Below are 21,208 nucleotides of genomic sequence, written 5' to 3'. Positions count from 1 at the left end.
CCTTACATTCTTTAAAGCATGGTTACCTGATACTCTCTGCAGGGGGTTACCCCCAATATCCCCTTTCCCCCATCCCTGCCCTCCCACACAACCTGGAAATAGGAATTTTCACATGAATTAAATTTTATTAAATTAACACAATCTGGGGATTAACCTCTGATAACCACAATCATTCAGTGCTATCAGAAAATTATACTATTATTAACTGGACTGTTATAATCAACTAAGCAAAGCAAGGACTACACTTCCCAGCAATCTGTTCGATCCCAGTCAGTAACCAATCATAGCAAAACACACAATGGAACGCAAACACCGGATGTCTGGTGGAACGCAAAACCCCGGAAGTACAGAATTCTGAGACGTAAAGGGTTTGGAACGCAGGCTCAGGCAGTGGAATCGACCACAGAGTGTGTCTCCGATGATCGACTTCCGGCTGGTGTCTAGAGCCACGGGAGAGGTGCTGCCGGGCAGACCAGGTTCATTCCCATTCAGGTTCATTCATTAAATTTCAAATTCTACCATTAGACCCAGATATCTCCCATCACTCCTACTGACTCCCATTATCCCCCATTCACTCCCACTGACTCCCATTATCCCCCATTCACTCCCACTGACTCCCATTATCCCCCATTCACTCCCACTGACTCCCATTATCCCCCATTCACTCCCACTGACTCCCATTATCCCCCATTCACTCCCACTGACTCCCATTATCCCCCATTCACTCCCACTGACTCCCATTATCCCCCATCACGCCCACTGACTCCCATTATACCCCATTCACTCCCACTGACTCCCATTATACCCCATTCACTCCCACTGACTCCCATTATACCCCATTCACTCCCACTGACTCCCATTATCCCCCATTCACTCCCACTGACTCCCATTATCCCCCATTCACTCCCACTGACTCCCATTATCCCCCATTCACTCCCACTGACTCCCATTATCCCCCATTCACTCCCACTGACTCCCATTATCCCCCATTCATTCTCATTCACTCCCATTGAATCCCATTAAACCCAAATATCTCCCATTATCCCTCATTCACTCCCACTGACTCCCATTATACCACATGCATTCTCATTCATTCCTATTAAACCCAAATAGCTTTCATTATACCCCATCCATTCTCATTCATTCCCATTAAACCCAAATAGCTTTCATTATACCCCAACCATTCTCATTCATTCCCATTAAACCCAAATAGCTTTCATTATACCCCATCCATTCTCATTCATTCCCATTAAACCCAAATAGCTTTCATTATACCCCATCCATTCTCATTCATTCCCATTAAACCCAAATAGCTTTCATTATACCCCATCCATTCTCATTCATTCCCATTAAACCCAAATATCTCCCATTATGCCCCTTTCACTCCCACTGACACCCATTATACCCCATTCATTCTCATTCATTCCCATTGTAGCGGACCCTGGGTAACCCGACTGGTTAACTCCGCTATTAGAGAATGAAGAGACACTCCGTTCCAGGGGTACAACAATAACTTTATTGGCCACACTCAGCTTTATACTTTTCCCCATGCAAGGAGTTGAATACACACAAGGACAATGTTCCCTCCCCGGGTCCTCCCCCTCCTAGGGGTCGTATGATGGGAACAGAACTCCAGTCCCTTTGTCCCCTGTTCCCGCCACCCAACCATGGGGCTTCCCTCGTCTAGTGATAGGGGCCTTCTTCCCAGAGTCTCTGTACTTGGGAGTCATAGTGCGGGAAACTTCCTGCCTCTGTCTCCTCGCCAAACTCTGCCATTGTCCCCAAAGGATGTCCACACCAACCCCCAGGCATCCCCCGCAACGGTACCTGCTTCGAACAGCCTCAGTTTGTAGAGTCCCCGTGTGAAACCAGGCAAGGGAAGCGTCTCCTTTCGGGACACAAATGCTCCCCCTGGCTGACGCTCGTCTATATAAATGGCGGCTACCCATGGAAGCATTTATTAATTACTTCTATTGCGGTTTTATATTTTTTTTGCTAGTTGCCAACGTCCTAATTGATTTGTGCGGACATTCCATTGGGCTCTGGGGAGGTCCTTGTTAGAAAACTGAACAAGGTGGGAAGCAATCCACGAATGCTTCCCGTGGATAGCGTTCGTCTATACGAAAGGGCTGCCACCCAGGGTAGGCATGCGCCGAGGCGTCCCTTGCGGTTTGTGGTTTTGACACCTTGTTACGAGGTGCGTACGTTCGAAACCAGGGCTGCCCAACAGGTAGATCCCCAGATGTTGTAGAACTACAACTCCCATGATGCTTTGTCATTCTAAATGCATTCTAAAGGCATGCAAGGCATCATGGGAGGTGTAGTTCTACAACATCTGGGGATCTACCTCTTGGGCAGCCCTGTTCTAAACCAACATTCTAAATGAGTTATCAGGGTGGTCCCCAATCGGGAGGTGAATGAACTCCCTTTGTGGAAAACCTCTCGAACGTGGAGCAGGCACATTATACGAAAGAAAGGGGGAACAAACATATATTATTAGAGAAGAGCAATTCCCGAACGTGCAGCGGTCCTGCCATACCCATTAAACCCAAATATCTCCCATTATACCCCATTCATTCCAACTGACCCCCATTATACCCCATTGAATCTTATTAAACCCCAAATATCTCTCATTATACCCCATCCATTCTCATTCACACCCATGGAATCCCATTATACCCTATTCACTTCAGTTGAATCTTATTCACTCTCAATAAACCCCCATAGACTCCCATTATACCCCATTTGTTCTCATTCACTCGCATTGACTTTCATTCAATCCCATAAAACTCAAAAATCTCACATTAAACTCCATTCACTCCCAATAAACCCCAAAATCTCCCTTTACACCTCACTTACAATAAATCCCCATAGACTCCCAATAAAAACCTCATTCACTCCTGTATACTCTCATTCTCTGCCTTTAAACACCCATAGACGCCCATTGTACCACATTCGCTACTATTAAATCCCAATCAATCGCATCAAACTTCCATTATACTCCATTCACTTGCATTGAATCCCATTCAATTCCATTAAACCCCCATAGACTCCCATTATACCCCATTGAATCCTAGAGACTCACAGACTAAACCCCCATTGACTCCAATTGAATAATTATTTGTATGCACACAGTGTAACTGCAGGCTAAATCCATTTTGTTGTTGGAATGTAATCCTCAGTAGAGAGAGTGAGATTTCTAGCCATGGATTGACATTGTGTATTTATTAGGGTCCTGTTTGTATTCCTGCCCCCAGAACAGATAGCACCATGTATATTATGACAATGTTTTGTGTACATGTCTGTCCATTGCGATGAGTTGGCTATCTCTCTAAATATCCCAATTTCTGTTCTAATGATTATGGCTATAATATGTGTTGGATAGAGATAGACATTTACCTATGTAGAAACTGTTATGGTTACAAATATATTAATGCACAATGATGTTTGTGAAGGAGATGTAAGTGAATTGGTATTTCATTTCTGTTTATTCAGGACCCCAGAATATTGTATAGTGATATATAGCTCACCAGGAATGTTTTACCTTTATGTTTGGTTTAGTTGCTTTCATATCTTTTATGAGGACCAGTGTCCATACTCATGTATACGCACTTTAATATGGTTCTGCGAGCCAAACTAAACATTTTTTACTAATGAGGACTTGTGTGTAATTTATCAGAATTTTACTTTTTATTGAAAAACAATAAGATTTAATTTTACAAAAAAAACCAATCTAGAAATATTAAGATTATGGTACACATATTATAGATAGGGTAAGGTCCTCCTGAATATGTCATCCAAATTAAAGGGCCTAACCCTGTGTATAGAGTAACAAAACAAGTGTGTGTCCCCCCCCCCCCCCCCCTCCTATGCATAGAGCTGAAACAGATTAAAGAAAAATAAGTCCCAATAAAATGGTTGAGCAAAGTAAAGTGTAGTGAAAAGAATACTAGATTAGACTATACCTACGCATACCAATGCTAGGGTACCACAAATTACCTTTATTATATTGCTTGGAATACAATTGCGTGGTATGTCTACTAAATGCGACAATTGCAAATTGTTAAGAGGGTGGAGGTGTCAAAAAGTGGAGACAATTACTATCAGGAGGTACCACAGAAGTCCTCAAAAACACTTATGAAGACTTAAAATGTAGCTTTTCCCAGAATTTCTTGTAATTATCTCTACTAAGGGTGATTAAATAAATCTGTATACAAGTGTCCTCAAGGGCTTGATGCTTCTAAATAAATAGAAGATATTACAGGTCTACCTCTAGTAAACCGTATGTGTTATCTAAATAAAGTAATAAACTTCAGCCTATATAGTGATCCAATTGTGTAGAGATTAACTCACATGTACACAAACAGGCTATCCGTGAAAACACAAAATGATTCTATGTAGTAAAGTATCAGACTAACGTCTGTATAGTCATGCTGTACCACCGGTTACTAGAGGTCTCACTGTTATTAAATTGGATACTGTCCAGCAGGATGTATTTGGCACAAGGCAAACAAGGCATTTGCATTGGGCAGCACTTTCCAGGGGGTGGCAAAAAACGCTGCCCCAAATGCCCAGGCAAATACCTTGTTAGCCTGGTAGCGGCTAACTAAGAATCCGGGCGTGCGGCGCTGGCGAGGAAGCACTGATTAGTGAGCTCTCTGTCAGCTCCCTTGCGCACCACAGATAAGTTCCTGCATTCCTGCTTCCCTCCCTGTCAGAAGCCCCACTGGACCCCAGGTAAAAAAAAATCCACCCAGCACTCCCAAAGGTTGGGAGGCTGGGTGAATTTAAACTAAAATAGAAAAGGTAATTGGGGTGGGGGGGATGGAAGGGAGCTGTCAGTGTGTATCTGAGTGATTGTGTGTTTGTGTGTGTGTGTGTATGTCTGACTGTCAGTGAATGTGTTTGTTTCTGAATGATTGTGTGTGTGTGTGTCTGTGAGTATCTGTCAGTGAATGTGTGTGTGTCTGAGTGATTGTGTATGTCTGTCAGTGTGTGTCTGCGTCATTCTGTGTGTGTATGTGTCACGACTGCTAGTGTGGTCCAACATGCAGAACTATGTAACATATACATAAAGGTAGAAAGGAAATAAAAGGGCAGAACATAAAACCGGTCCTTAGAATGGCCGGACTAATACGTTCGAGACAAAGAATGGTCAAGGGAAAGCCGAGGTCAAGGAAGCCAGAAATATACAAATACGGTTTAAACAAGCCAAGTCAGGGGAACCAGAATTCAGAATAACTAGGAATAGCCAAGGACAAAATACCGGAAATCACAATACACGACAAGGAAAACGCACTCTCGGGAACCAGGATAGGAAACCACGACAGGGCAAGGTCCCTCTCTAGTCTGTGATTGGTCAGAGGATGACCTCTGACCCCAGAACGTGCGTGTGAGTTGGCTTCGTGACGTCACACGCACGTTAGTATAATTTTGGGGGGTGGAGCTACTGATGGATGCGACCACATGATCGGTGCTATCTTCGTTTTGCCGGGGCAACGTGGAGGATCGGTTCCCGGTTCGCCGCCGAGCAGGTAAGCTCTTTGTCGGCGCGGTCGTGCCCGTTGGGCACAGATGCGCTCCATGGCGAGCCAGGAGCCGTAAAAGTACCCCCCCCCCACTCGAAGACCGCTCACCGGACGGGAAGGAGCCGGCTTGTGAGGAAAGCAGTTGTGGAATGACCGGACAAGATGGGGAGCATGAACTCGGTCATCAGGAACCCAACTACGTTCCTCCGGGCCATATCCTTTCCAGTCAACTAAATAAGAAAGAACACCCCTAGAGTTTTTGGAGTCCAATATAGATTGGATTTCGTATTCCTCCTGATCACCTACTACCAAGGGCGGAGGAGGAACGACCATTTTTGTGTATCGATTGCAAGTGAGGGGCTTAAGCAATGACACATGGAATGAATTGGCAATTCTCATATGCGCAGGAAGTGCCAAGGAATAAGTCACAGGGTAAATACGACGGAGGACACGAAAAGGACCTATGTATTGAGGAGAAAATTTCATGGAAGGAACCTCGAGCTTGAGCCGCTTGTCAATATCAATCATGTATGTTATATAATCATTAGGATTTACCGGAAGGTATCTGGTTGCAGTCTCATCCTGTATATTTTCAGCCAAACCTTCAGAAAAAGCAGCCACCAGACCACTGTTAGTCCAGTCCACCTCACATGCTAATGTCCTGAACTCTATGGCGTGATCTGCTACCGAGCGGGTGCCTTGCTTTATTCTCATTAAGGCTTTAGCAGCATTTTTCTCTCTTCCCTTGGGCTCAAATGTAGCTTTAAAGGACCACTATAGTGCCAGGAAAACATACTCGTTTTTCTGGCACTATAGTGCCCTGAGGGTGCCCCCACCCTCAGGGTCCCCCTCCTGCCGGGCTCTAGGGGGAGGAAGGGGTTAAACTTGCCTCTTTCTCCAGAGCCGGGCGGGGAGCTCTCCTCCTCCTCGGCTGAATGCGCATGCGCGGCAAGAGCCGTGCGCGCATTCAGCCAGTCTCATAGGAAAGCATTCTCAATGCTTTCCTATGGACGCTGGCGTCTTCTCACTGTGATTTTCACAGTGAGAAGCGAGGAAGCCCTCTAGCGGCTGTCAATGAGACATCCACTAGAGGCTGGATTAACCCTATTATAAACATAGCAGTTTCTCTGAAACTGCTATGTTTATAGAAAAAAGGGTTAATCCTAGCTGGACCTGGCACCCAGACCACTTCATTGAGCTGAAGTGGTCTGGGTGCCTATAGTGGTCCTTTAAATCCAGCTAAGAATGCACTATAATCACGAGCAACTGGATTTCCACTTTCCCATAAGGGATTGGCCCAGGCTAAAGCCTTATCCGTTAATTGATTCATAAGATAGCCAATCTTTGATGTATCGGTGGGGAAGGTACCGGGGGAAGCCTCGAAGTGGTATTCGATTTGGTTTATGAAACCTCTGAATTCCTTAGAATCACCTCCAAAACGAGGAGGAGGTGACAGGGTTATGGATGGAGGTTTATATGCCACAGGTGGTGGAGCTACAGGTGGTACAGGAGGAGCTTCAAGATAAGCTGTCCTCTGAAGCAAGGTTTGGAATGCCTGAGCAAATTGATCCAACCTGTGATCTATATCCTCCACCCTGCTTTCACAGGCAATCATATGGTTACATAGGTCTGCAGGATCCATGGCCCTGTCGTAATGTCACGACTGCTAGTGTGGTCCAACACGCAGAACTATGTAACACATACATATAAGGTAGAAGGAAAATAAAGGGGCAGAACGTAAACCGGTCCTTAGAATGGTCCTTTGTCTCTAATACGTTAGAAACAAAGAATAGTCAAAGGAAAGCCGAGGTCAAGGAAGCCAGAAATACACATATACCGTTTAAACAAGCCAAGTCAGGGGAACCAGAATTCAGAATAACCAGGAATAGCCAAGGTCAAAATACCGGAAATCACAATACACGACAAGGAAAACGCACTCTCGGGAACCAGGACAGGAAACCACAACAGGGCAAGGTACTGGGGTGAATCAGGGATTTAAATATCCCTCTCTAGGCTGTGATTGGTCAGAGGATGACCTCTGACCCCAGAACGTGCATGTGCGTTGGCGTTGTGACGTCACACGCATGTTAGTATAATTTCGGGGGTGGAGCTACTGATGGACGCGACCGCATGGTCGGCACAATCTTTGTTTTGCCGGGACAACATGGAGGATCAGTTCCAGGTTTACTGCCGAGCAGGTAGGCTCTGTTTGTTGGCGCGGACATGCCCGTCGGTTACAGACGCGCTCCGCCGGGAGCCGTAACAGTATGTCAGTGATTGTTTGTGTCAAATCAGTGTGTGTATGTCAGTCAAAGTGTGTGTTAGTCGTTTAACAGGAAGAGGTGTGGCATTGACAGGAAGGGGTGGGCCAAATGTAAATTAGGTGGTGCCCGAAGTGGTGCTTAGGGCAGCACAGATACTAAATACATCACTGCTGCACGGAATGGAAACAGTATTCCTACAAGGCTATCTCAGAGCAGTAAAGCTTCGTTGGATTGACTTCAGCTACACGGACAAATAATCTGCAACCTTCAAACTGTTATTCTCCAGTGTACTTGAAAGGTATCAGACTGACATTGAATTCTGCTTGTCAATATTGATCAGGCTGATACTAATTGCAAACTGTCAATAAAAAAATTACTTCCAATAAACGAGAGAAAGTAGGGAGACTAAATGCAATCTGCAATAGTGGGACTGAGGTCCGGGCGGTAGCTGCAAAGCTTAACTATCTAAAGACACCTCAAGACAACCACCCCTCTCAAATTAAGATTAAATTACACTAATACCCATCACCAAAACTAAGCCCAAAGTAACCAAATAATACAAAAGAATAAGCGTTGGCCCAGACGAAGGTGCAATACTATAGCGCCGAAACGCGTATCGGCGTTTTAAACGCTTATTTTTTTTGTATTATTTGGTTACTTTGGGCTTAAAAGAATTAAAAGGATTCATCTCTATAGGTACAGTTCAGCATCTTGTGGGGATATTTATGGGGGGATAAATATTAAAATAATATTTTCATAAAAATTATCAAAAATTTAAAATTTTTATTATATCAAAACTGATATCTTGGCACTGTCCCCAAATGTAATAATATAATAAAGCTGAGAATTTCCTCCTATTTAATTCTCTTAGATCCTAGAAGCCGATCACCAGAGGATTTTATTCCACTCACAATTTCTTTATTGTTATTATTATTTATATAGCGCCATCAGACTCTGTAGCGCTGTACAATGGGTGGAAAATATAATTTGTGACAATAATAAAATAATATGTAACATGCGTGATAATAATCAGTGCATATTTGGGTATAACATAGGCATACAATATGGCAATTGTGGCCAACATATCCATTTCAGATTATATAGCTGTGACTTTAAAGGTTGTCGGGAAAACCGCTGTAATAATATGTTTAAATGTATTCTGCTTACTGTGTTGAAATGTATGCTTGTCTATGTAACAGAGCATTTGTATGCTAGCAGCCGAAAGCCGCTAGCATTCACATGGTCGTTTCACAAACAGCAACTTTACCGGCTGTTCGTGAAACGAACCAAGTACCGAACAAGAGCCCACACACAGAGGGTCGTGTGACTCCAATTAACGGATTGCAACATTGTTGCAATCGGTTGTTAAAGGCTTTCCTGGGTGGCCGTTGTTCGACCACACGGCGGGCGGCCATCTTGGTCCTTTGTTAGCCCAGCACTGTTTGGTCGTCGAGCGTCTGGAACTAAAATCGGATACTCGGCAGCACGAACACCGCTGGACTTCCAGGCCGTTCGGGAGCTCCGGTCTTTTTGTGTTGGGTTCCCCAATCGTTGTTCGGTACTTTTAGGTAAATGTAAAATAAAGTATTTTTTCGTGCGCCGTTCGGTTATTTAGGCTGGGATCTGAGCGGTACTCGCACGAAGTATGCGCTCAGACCCCAGCTATCTACCGAACGGTCATTCATAATAATCACAGGAATAAAACAAAAGTTATGGATTTTTATGTTAAAACCCGGTTCTGCTGTACGGAGGGATAACCCAATTAACAGGATATTCTAATGGGAGTATCCCTCTCGTACAGCAGTGCATGGTGGGAGAAATGCTCTGTAAATTAAGTTTCCCATGTAGTCCACTACTGTATACCCCTGGAATGGGACTCAGGAAACCCCTTGCATGGGGAATTGTATAAATACTGGAGCATGTGAATAAAGACCTCAGTTGACTCCCAGAACTGTGTTTCCTCCGGTTACTGGGGATTTGGGATATTGCCTTCATTTCCAGCGCTTACTTTGGATTACTTTCTTAACCAGAGGAGATATTGGGATTTCATATTGCAGCTCCGCTACAATTGGTGGCAAGCGACGGGATCCAACTTTACAGCCGAAAAGCGTGGTTCGTGCAATTGAAACTGCCGAACAGGAAAGGGAATGGCAGTTGGAATGCAACAAAAGAACCGAACACAGAAGTGAATAGAGACGGATTATACTACATTAAAACTGGCTTCCAGCAGTTAAAGGAAAAAAAAGCTGTGGGGTCAAAAGCTGTGCTGATTGCCGAACTGATGGAGGGAGACAGAGCTCGCAGCGTGACACCCCCACTAGCCATGGGAGATACCCCCTTCCAAAAGGAAATGTGGACCAGGATGGAATTTTTACCCCAGCCGGTACCACTGGAAATACTGACCGCATTAATGGCGGATGTGCAGGCGTATGTGATGGCACACGGACCGCAGGATGCACCCAGAGCCGAACCTAATACGACGTCAGGGAAAAGACACAACAGCCAATGGAAGAAAGTAAATAAATAAATAGATACAATCCTACATTGGGGTTGGTAGGGGTTGCAGGGTATAAGGGCATAACCCGTGGGATATAATATAGAAAAGAGGAAGGCTGACAGAAAGGGATTACAAAGCAGGTCCTCCCAATCGTCAGTCTCAATACCCCTGAATAGAATAGTCCATAGTAGTGGCTAGGAGTTGCCGGTATGGGACATACATGCAAAATATGAAAAATAATAAATTTGTATTAGTCCCTTCTAGGGAAGAAAAACACGATAAGGTATAAAGTAAAGTAAAATAAATTAAATTAAATGGTGTATATACAGTTAGCAAAAAGTGACAGAGTGGGGATCCTCTATCAAAAGGTGACCTCACAGCAAACCTTGTTATCAAGAGATATATATATAGATTGCAACAATGTTTCAGACGCTATAAGTAGCTATTAATCTGTATCTAGGGAAAGACAGTGGTGTCACCCTAATAAAGTTGCAAAGTAGCAGAGTCGCTAGAGAGGAATGACAACACAAACCTCCCCTCACAAGGTGTACTAAAGCAATAGGGTGTAGTAATTGGAAAAAATATGATTTAGACCGGCACCCTAAAGGCTGGCCCCAGATAATAGAGCTGATTAGCATACGTTCCTCCTTTGTAGAATAGCAGACAGTGGACCCCTAATGTAGATAACCCACTGGCTGTAAATAGAGGGTAGAGCTTAGCATCCCATGCAGTGGGACTGCAGTGACGAGAGCCTGCAAAAAAATCGTTGGCTCCTAGTGTTCCGTCACTTGGGGTATGTTGCTCAGAACGCAAAAAACATAGACTAAAGTCCTAATACAGAGTCTAAGTCTAAAGGATAGAACGATGAGTAACAACCCATCAGAGAACCAAACAAATACTCAAAAGGACTGGTCTATTAACGAGCTAAGCTAAAAAGGGCTCCCTGCCTACAATAGATATGATAAGAGCTACGGTAGGCAGTCTGGGTGCTATGTTAGCAGAGTGAGGCAAGTGCTGGCTGAGCCCAAAAGTCTATATTTGAGAGGCATACATTCCCTTATTGCTACTGCAAACGTCTGTTTAAACAAAGCTCGGACCCCAAAGGTCCCGGTACTGGCTAATGCTGACTAGACATCGATCCCTATCGTTAAGAGGTAAAAAGCTTCCATAGTGCTAGTAGTAGATAGAGAGATCCCTAATTGAATCTCGGACCAAATGGTCCCGGTATTCGCTCAACGCGCGTTTCGGCGCTTAACCTTGCGCCTTTGTCAAGAGCTCTTCCCACAGCGACCCCATTCCGACCAATCCCGGTGGCCCACACTCCACCATCCAGATATAATGGCCAAGTGTCAGGATCGGGACAGGGATCCAACACGCAGAGTACAAACAGTAGCCAGATACGTATACCGGACCTTAGAATGGCCGGACTAACGTAAGTAGTACAGTATAGAATGGTCAAAGACAAGCCGAGGTCGAGGGTAACAGAAGACAGGTAAGCGAGAGACAAGCCAAATCAAGGGTAACAGAGATAAGCAGAGTAAGGTAAACAAGCCGGGTCAAAACCAAAAGGGATAATAGAATACACAAGCACTGAGTGACTAGAACAAGCTAGAACCACGACAGGGCAATGAGCTAATGAAAGAAGCTCTGTTAAATACCCTGTTCAGAGCAGTAACCACGCCTCCAAGGCGTCCTGATTGGTCCTGCAGCCATTGACTGACAGGTTGTTCCGGGGGAGTGTCCTGATGACTACTTCCTGCCTAGATGCTGTAAAAGGCAGTCACTCCCTCGCGGCCGGCCTAGCATGACCGGATAGACCGCGGGGAAGGGAGCCATCAGACCGTCTGGATGGAGGAACAGCTAAGTCTCTACCTCTTTCGGAGGTAGAGACCACAGGTACCCTGACAGTACCCCCCCTCTCAGATACGCCCACCGGGCGGAATGAACCGGGACGAGATGGGAAGCGAGAGTGATACGCCCTGCGGAGACGGGGAGCATGAACATCCTCCTGAGGTACCCAACTCCTCTCCTCAGGACCATATCCCTTCCAATCAACCAGATATTGTACTCTCCCCCGGGAGATTCGAGAATCAATAATAGAGTTAACCTCATACTCCTCCTGACCCTCCACCTGAACGGGGCGAGGAGGGGCTATTGTGGAGGAAAATCTGTTACATATGAGTGGTTTCAGCAATGAAACGTGAAACGAGTTCGGGATGCGTAAGGTATTAGGAAGAGCTAAACGATACGCAACTGGATTGATACGGGTCAGCACCCTGTAGGGTCCAATATAACGAGGAGCGAACTTCATGGAGGGCACTTTTAAACGGATGTTCCTCGTGCTCAGCCATACCCTATCACCTGGAACAAAGACCGGAGCCGCCCTTCTACGTTTATCAGCGTGTTTCTTGACCAACATAGAGTTGTGCACAAGGATTTGTCGAGTTTGATCCCACAACTTCCTCAAATTGGCAACATGAACATCAACCGACGGCACCCCCTGGGAAGGGGAATCCGAAGGAAGAATAGACGGATGAAAACCATAATTCATGAAGAAGGGGCTTGAATGAGTAGAATCGCAAACGAGATTGTTGTGTGCAAACTCCGCCCAAGGAATCAAACCGACCCAATCATCCTGGTGTTCAGAAACAAAGCATCGTAAATATTGTTCGATTTTCTGGTTGGTACGTTCAGCAGCTCCGTTAGACTGAGGATGATAGGCAGAAGAAAAGTTTAATTTAATACCAAGTTGAGAGCAGAAGGACCTCCAAAAGCGGGAAACAAATTGGGAGCCTCTGTCCGATACAATTTGAGAGGGTATCCCATGTAGGCGAAAAATCTCCTTAGCGAATATCTCTGCCAATTCGGGAGAAGACGGGAGTTTAGGCAGGGGAATGAAGTGTGCCATCTTAGTAAACCTGTCAACCACGGTGAGGATAACAGTCTGTCTTTTAGAGATAGGTAGATCGACAATAAAGTCCATGGCCAAAGAGGACCATGGTTTCTCTGGAACCTCCAAGGGGTGCAGGAATCCACATGGAAGCGTATGGGGTTGTTTGGTTTTAGTACAAACTTCACATGCAGCGATGAACTCCTCAACATCCCTCCGTAAAGCAGGCCACCAGAAGTCCTTAGAGATCAACGCATAAGTTTTGCGAATACCAGGATGTCCCGCCATCTTGCTATTATGTAAACACTGCAAAAGTTCCAGTTGAAGAGCAGGAGGAACGAAATGACGGCCCGCAGGAGTCTGTTTAGGTGCTAGATGTTGCAACTTAATGATCTCGGCCAGTAATGGAGAATGAATCCTGAGATTCGTATTAGCAATGATATTGCATTTCGGAACTATAGAAGAAAGAACTGGTTCAGGTACAGTAGAAGGTTCATATTGGCGAGATAATGCATCGGCTTTAGAGTTTTTAGAACCAGGTCTGTAAGTCAGTACATAATTGAAGTGAGTCAGGAATAAGGACCAACGAGCTTGTCTAGAGGATAAGCGCTTAGCCTCCCCAATATAGGACAAGTTTTTGTGGTCCGTCAAAATCGTAATAGGGTGTAGGGTCCCCTCCAACAAATGTCTCCACTCCTTTAAGGCTTTAATGACTGCTAACAGTTCCCTTTCCCCGATGTCATATCTGCTCTCAGGCCCAGAAAATTTCTTAGAGAAAAAACCACAAGGGTGTAATGGTTTATCCACCCCTAACCTTTGAGACAGAACAGCCCCAACTGCTGTCTCAGAGGCATCGACCTCGAGCAAGAAAGGCAGAGTCGTATCAGGATGGACTAGAATGGGAGCCGAGGCAAAAAGTTCCTTGAGAGTCTTGAAAGCACCAAGAGCTTCCTTAGACCAGAACTTAGTATCAGCCCCTTGTTTGGTCATATTGGTAATAGGCGCAATGATAGAGGAGTACCCTTTAATGAAGCGCCTATAGTAGTTGGAAAAACCAATAAACCTTTGGATAGCCTTGAGTCCTTTGGGCAAGGGCCAGTCTAAAATAGATTGGAGTTTTACAGGATCCATTTTAAAACCCTCCCCAGAAATCACGTATCCAAGAAAGTCTACCTGAGACTGATCAAAACTGCACTTTTCCAATTTGCAATATAGACCATGTTGCAGCAGCTTGTGTAATACCTTTCTGACCTGTCTATGGTGAGTCTCAATCTCCTTAGAGTGTATTAGTATGTCGTCCAGGTAAACAATAACTCAATCATGCTGAAACTCCCTAAGTACCTCATTAATCAAATCTTGAAATACTGCAGGAGCATTGCATAGTCCAAATGGCATAACAGTGTATTCGTAATGGCCATACCGGGTATTGAATGCCGTCATCCACTCGTGACCTTGCTGGATTCTCACCAAATTGTAAGCCCCTCTGAGATCTAACTTGGTGAAGATTTTGGAGCCCTTAAGACGATCAAATAACTCGGTAATCAGTGGGATAGGATAGGCATTTCTGACAGTTATTTTATTCAAGCCTCGGTAATCGATACAAGGTCTCAGCGTGCCATCCTTCTTCTTAATGAAAAAGAACCCAGCCCCGGCCGGAGAAGAAGACCTCCTGATGAATCCCTTTTCTAAATTCTCCCGAATATACTCCTCTAGAACCGAGTTTTCCTGAACAGACAAAGGATATACATGGCCCCTCGGAGGCATAGTGCCGGGTAGCAGCTTAATCTTACAGTCAAATGACCTGTGTGGAGGCAAAGAATCGGCATTCTTCTTGTCAAACACTGCCCTTAAGTCTAGGTAAAGGTCTGGTATTTGTCTTTCTGTGGACTGAGTAGGATTCTCCGGTATGTTAATATTAGCTAATGGAGAAACCTTGCACAAACACCGATCCTGGCAGCCCTGGCCCCACGAGAGTATCTCTCCTAACTCCCAATCGATAATAGGGTTATGTTTTTTCAACCATGGGTACCCCAGAACTATGGGAACGGAAGGAGACGAAATGAGCTGAAGAGATAAATTCTCCACGTGTAGGATACCAACATTTAAATCAATGGGTACGGTCTCACGAAAGATAACAGGGTCTAGTAGTGGTCTACCATCTATGGCCTCAACGGCCAAAGGTGTCTCCCTTAGCTGGGATGGAAAATTGTTCTTACTAGCAAAGGCTTGGTCGATAAAATTCTCAGCAGCACCGGAATCTATCAATGCCATAGCCCTTACTACTTCCTTCCCCCAAGTTAAGGAAACTGGTAGCAGAAGCCTGTGATCCTTATAATTAGGAGTAGAGGACAAAATAGAAACACCCAAGGCCTGTCCTCTAGAGGGACTTAGGTGCAAGCGTTTCCCGGGCGGTTAGAACAGTTCGAGAGTAAATGACCCTTGGCTCCACAATACATACACAAACCCTCTCTTCTCCTGTGCTGTCTTTCCTCCTCAGAGAGGCGGGTATACCCTATCTGCATAGGTTCAGTAAGCAAAGATATCGTGGAGTCAGGACTTGGAAAAGCAGGAGCTAACCTAAACGAAGGTCTCTGGTTCCTCTCTCGAGTGTTCTGTCTCTCTCTTAGACGTTCATCTATACGAGAGATGAACGAAATTAAATCCTCTAAATTCTCAGGGAGTTCTCTGGTAGCAACCTCATCAAGGATTACATCAGATAGGCCATTCAAAAATACATCCATATACGCCTGCTCATTCCACTTGATTTCTGCCGCCAGAGACCTGAACTCTAGTGCATAATCCACCAGTGTTCGGTTCTCCTGTCTCAGGCGCAACAGTAATCTGGCTGCATTAACCTTTCTACCTGGAGGGTCAAATGTTCTTCTAAAAGCAGCTACAAATGCGTTATAGTTATAAACTAATGGGTTATCGTTCTCCCATAGTGGGTTGGCCCATCTCAGAGCTTTCTCAATGAGTAGGGTGATAATAAATCCTACTTTTGCCCTATCTGTAGGATAAGAGCGAGGTTGCAATTCAAAGTGGATACTAATTTGGTTTAAAAAACCACGACACTTCTCAGGAGCCCCACCATAGCGTACTGGGGGGGTAATGCGAGAAGAAGCACCCACTGTGGTTACCTCTAGACCTGAACAGACAGGAGAAACAGGGGTATTACGTATCTCCTCTGGTGGGTTATTGGCACAAGCTAATAGAGCCTGTAGCGCAAGCGCCATCTGATCCATTCTGTGATCCATGGCTTCAAACCTAGGATCAGGAGCAGCCAGCTGACTGTTTGTACTTGCAGGATCCATTGGCCCTGTCGTAATGTCAGGATCGGGACAGGGATCCAACACGCAGAGTACAAACAGTAGCCAGATACGTATACCGGACCTTAGAATGGCCGGACTAACGTAAGTAGTACAGTATAGAATGGTCAAAGACAAGCCGAGGTCGAGGGTAACAGAAGACAGGTAAGCGAGAGACAAGCCAAATCAAGGGTAACAGAGATAAGCAGAGTAAGGTAAACAAGCCGGGTCAAAACCAAAAGGGATAATAGAATACACAAGCACTGAGTGACTAGAACAAGCTAGAACCACGACAGGGCAATGAGCTAATGAAAGAAGCTCTGTTAAATACCCTGTTCAGAGCAGTAACCACGCCTCCAAGGCGTCCTGATTGGTCCTGCAGCCATTGACTGACAGGTTGTTCCGGGGGAGTGTCCTGATGACTACTTCCTGCCTAGATGCTGTAAAAGGCAGTCACTCCCTCGCGGCCGGCCTAGCATGACCGGATAGACCGCGGGGAAGGGAGCCATCAGACCGTCTGGATGGAGGAACAGCTAAGTCTCTACCTCTTTCGGAGGTAGAGACCACAGGTACCCTGACACCAAGCTAATATCCAGTGCCATACATGCAAGCAATGGGGCCACATGGCGAGAGAGTGCACCCAGAATCGGAGCCGGCAAGCATGGAACCAAGTATGGCCAAACCCGGCACCCAGAGCAGCCGCCCACCACTACCAAGCGGAGCCAGTAACCCAGGAGATTCTCTTTAATCAGACTGAAGAGCCCCTGGGAATACTGCACGATGTGATGTCGGTACAAGCCACAGACAACAGGCAACATCACCGCCAGCTGGTAAGGGAAAGAGGTACAAGGGCTCCGGGATTCGGGGGCCACTCTGAGTTTGGTAGCCCCTCATTTGGTTCCAGGCTCAGCGCACACCGGAGGATCTGTAGCAGTGCGGGTAGCAGGGGGAGCAGTATACAGATTACCCACTGCAAAAGTGAATTGGGGCGTTGGGGAGTGGATGGTAGAGGTGGGGATGATGCAGAAACTACCGGCGGAGTAGTAGCAAGTACCGAACAGGAGCCCACACACAGAGGGTCACGTGGCTCCAATTAACGGATTGCAACATTGCTGCAATCGGTTGTTAAAGGCTTTCCTGGGTGGGGAATATTGGGGAATGACTTGGGTCGGATGACTTCCGCCTTCAGGAGGCCCACCCAGTGACCACCTGGCAACAGGCTCGCACCACCGCTCCATCCGCGCCCTCTGAGGCTCAGGTAAGAGACAGTGACATTCATACGACATGTGTTACCTGGAATACCCCGACTGAGTTTGAGGCCGAGGTTAAGATAGATCCCACTTTAAAAGTGTACAGGAATAGGGTGATTGCTGACCAGGCCGGATTAGAGGGGGAGCGGTATATCTGGGAAAGGGGGTTGTTATACCGGATTGCTGAAAGGTGTGGGGATATTTATGGGATGATAATATTAAACAGTCGAGAATTGCCCACTATTTCAATTCTCTTAGATCTTAGAGATCGTTATCATGTAAGTGAAATGTATTCCATACAAATAAAATCACAATTTGTTATAAAAATAGATACAATTTATTGTGACAAAATATAATAATATTAGGCAGCATGCATGATAATAATCAGTGAATATTTAGTATAACATAAGTATGCATACGATGGCTATACACAGTACAAAGCTACAGCATCAACTGTCAAGACAAGATTTGTGAGGTACTTTACAGACAGAAAGTAAAACCTCACACAGTGCAGCGAAAAGTCGTAAAACCTTGGCTAACAGATCAACTGAGTAACCCTTTCAATGCTGGCTAGATCCTCCTAGGCATATAATATCCTATTTACATGTAACTTTCAATCAAAATAATATTTAAACCAGCTCATTAATCATTTCCTGGAACCATCAAATAAGAATAATCTACCAGATTCTATAAGCCGAATTTTAATTTGCCTAAAAATATATCTTATTTTAGAGCAAATCAATACACCTGGATAAAAACAGCGGTATGCTAACACGTGATAATATCACATCAATATAGAATTATTCTTAATTCCACCTGCAGAATGGAATGTATATAACTATATATTCTTTAGTTAACTAAGATTTCTCAATATAGAAATCTGACCGTGATTTATCCAGTCATATATCATGCTATTAGATTTTTAATTAATTTAGCTTTAGTTGCTTAGAAAGTAAGAGTAAAATTCTAAGTGTCCAAGAGTTTCTTGAGTTGGGTCCAAGAGAGTTTGTTAGTCCCAGAGTGAATATCTGTCATGGATCTCTCTGCATGTCCGAATCTGAAAGCCCAAAACTTCCTCCAACTCTAACTTCAACTTCAACTAACTCTCTTCCCTTTGTCCTAACTTTTAAAGGGCCAGACTCTCTGTACGTCATCAGTTGATAAGGCAAATAGGAAACTGAAGGTGTGGTCAACCCGCAGATTGCAATTTAGGTATTTGGTCCATAGAGGGCAGTCTCGCCTCACTAAACCTTCCTATCCAGGAAACCGTTAACTTTTCCTGATGATGATTTTGACATCATTTGGCTTATCTATATGACTACCATAACTTAAATTTACTTGTCAGTTCAAAGGGTTTCTTTGGATTTTCTCCAGACAGTGCGTTGACAATTCCTGTTGTTATTTCTAAAATTGACAGTTGTAAACTAAATTTCACCTTTACTTACAATGGGACCTTGTAAAATTAATTACTTAATCTTCTCTGTCACTAATGTCTGCGTTTAGAATTATTTCTATTCCATTAACATTTAGACAGAGCATTCCATCCCCCTGCTTCATTGCTTATCACTTGGTTTGTTTATATAATGCATTCCTTAGCCCAGGCTCAGTGGTTAGTGTTACAGAAGGCAATTACCGTATTATTGGCGTATAACACGCACCAGCGTATAACACGCACCGCATTTTAAGAAGGAAATTCCAGGAAATTTCCCCCCCTCCCATAGTTTCCCCCCCCTCATCCCATAGTGTTCCCTCCCCTTTCCATAGTATTCTCCCCCCCTTTCCATAGTATTCTCCCCCCCTTTCCATAGTATTCTCCTCCCCCCCTCATCCCATAGTGTTCCCCCCCTCATCCCATAGTGTTCCCCCCTCATCCCATAGTGTTCCCCCCCTCATCCCATAGTGTTCCCCCCTCATCCCATAGTGTTCCCCCCCCTCATCCCATAGTGTTCCCCCCCTCATCCCATAGTGTGTCCCCCCCTTTCCATAGTGTGTCCCCCCTTTCCATAGTGTGTCCCCCCTTTCCATAGTGTGTCCCCCCTTTCCATAGTGTGTCCCCCCTTTCCATAGTGTGTCCCCCCTTTCCATAGTGTGTCCCCCTTTCCATAGTGTGTGTGTCCCCCTTTCCATAGTGTGTGTCCCCCCTTTCCATAGTGTGTGTCCCCCCTTTCCATAGTGTGTGTCCCCCCTTTCCATAGTGTGTGTCCCCCCCTTTCCATAGTGTGTGTCCCCCCCTTTCCATAGTGTGTGTCCCCCCCTTTCCATAGTGTGTGTCCCCCCCTTTCCATAGTGTGTGTCCCCCCCTTTCCATAGTGTGTGTCCCCCCCTTTCCATAGTGTGTCCCCCCCTTTCCATAGTGTGTGTCCCCCCCTTTCCATAGTGTGTGTCCCCCCTTTCCATAGTGTGTCCCCCCTTTCCATAGTGTGTGTCCCCCCCTTTCCATAGTGTGTGTCCCCCCCTTTCCATAGTGTGTGTCCCCCCCTTTCCATAGTGTGTGTCCCCCCCTTTCCATAGTGTGTGTCCCCCCCTTTCCATAGTGTGTCCCCCCCCTTCCATAGTGTGTCCCCCCCTTCCATAGTGTGTCCCCCCTTTCCATAGTGTGTCCCCCCTTTCCATAGTGTGTCCCCCCCTTTCCATAGTGTGTCCCCCCCTTCCATAGTGTGTCCCCCCCTTTCCATAGTGTGTCCCCCCTTTCCATAGTGTGTCCCCCCTTTCCATAGTGTGTCCCCCCCTTTCCATAGTGTGTCCCCCCTTTCCATAGTGTGTCCCCCCTTTCCATAGTGTGTCCCCCCCTTTCCATAGTGTGTCCCCCCCTTTCCATAGTGTGTCCCCCCCTTTCCATAGTGTGTCCCCCCCTTTCCATAGTGTGTCCCCCCCTTTCCATAGTGTGTCCCCCCCTTTCCATAGTGTGTCCCCCCCTTTCCATAGTGTGTCCCCCCTTTCCATAGTGTGTCCCCCCCTTTCCATAGTGTGTCCCCCCCTTTCCATAGTGTGTCCACCCCTTTCCATAGTGTGTCCACCCCTTTCCATAGTGTGTCCACCCCTTTCCATAGTGTGTCCACCCCTTTCCATAGTGTGTCCACCCCTTTCCATAGTGTGTCCACCCCTTTCCATAGTGTGTCCACCCCTTTCCATAGTGTGTCCACCCCTTTCCATAGTGTGTCCACCCCTTTCCATAGCCAGTATAATTACCAGTTAAATAGATATTCTCACCAGATGTTCTCAGGTAGCTAAGTGTCAAGGAATGTTTCTCTGTCTTTTCTTTCTTAGCCTGCTTCCGACTCTTTTGCCCCGACTGCTTTCTCTGCTCTTTGATTAACGCCTCTCTCTTCCCTTTGTCTTAACTTTTTAAAGGGACAGATTCTCTGTTCGTCACTGGCTATAGACCAATAGGAACACTGGGGTGTGGTTCCCTTCTAGATAACCATTTTAGTATTTGGACTCTAGATGGCAGTCTTGTCCCACTAAACATACCTA

General features: G+C 45.5%; 1 protein-coding gene across 1 annotated transcript in view; it reads left to right on the top strand.

The window, feature by feature from the left end:
* The first annotated feature begins 398 nt into the window (after nt 1-398).
* The window catches only part of LOC134575208 (gastrula zinc finger protein XlCGF53.1-like), a 38,905-nt gene continuing 18,095 nt past the window's right edge, over nt 399-21,208 (top strand). Inside the window, exon 1 of the mRNA XM_063434457.1 lies at nt 399-492. The gene's annotated coding sequence lies outside the window, so the exon portion shown is untranslated. The remainder of the gene's footprint in view (nt 493-21,208) is intronic.

The sequence above is a fragment of the Pelobates fuscus genome, chromosome 10 (genome assembly GCF_036172605.1).
Source record: "Pelobates fuscus isolate aPelFus1 chromosome 10, aPelFus1.pri, whole genome shotgun sequence".
Lineage (NCBI taxonomy): Eukaryota > Metazoa > Chordata > Amphibia > Anura > Pelobatidae > Pelobates > Pelobates fuscus.
This window is presented reverse-complemented; position numbering and strand designations above follow the sequence as displayed.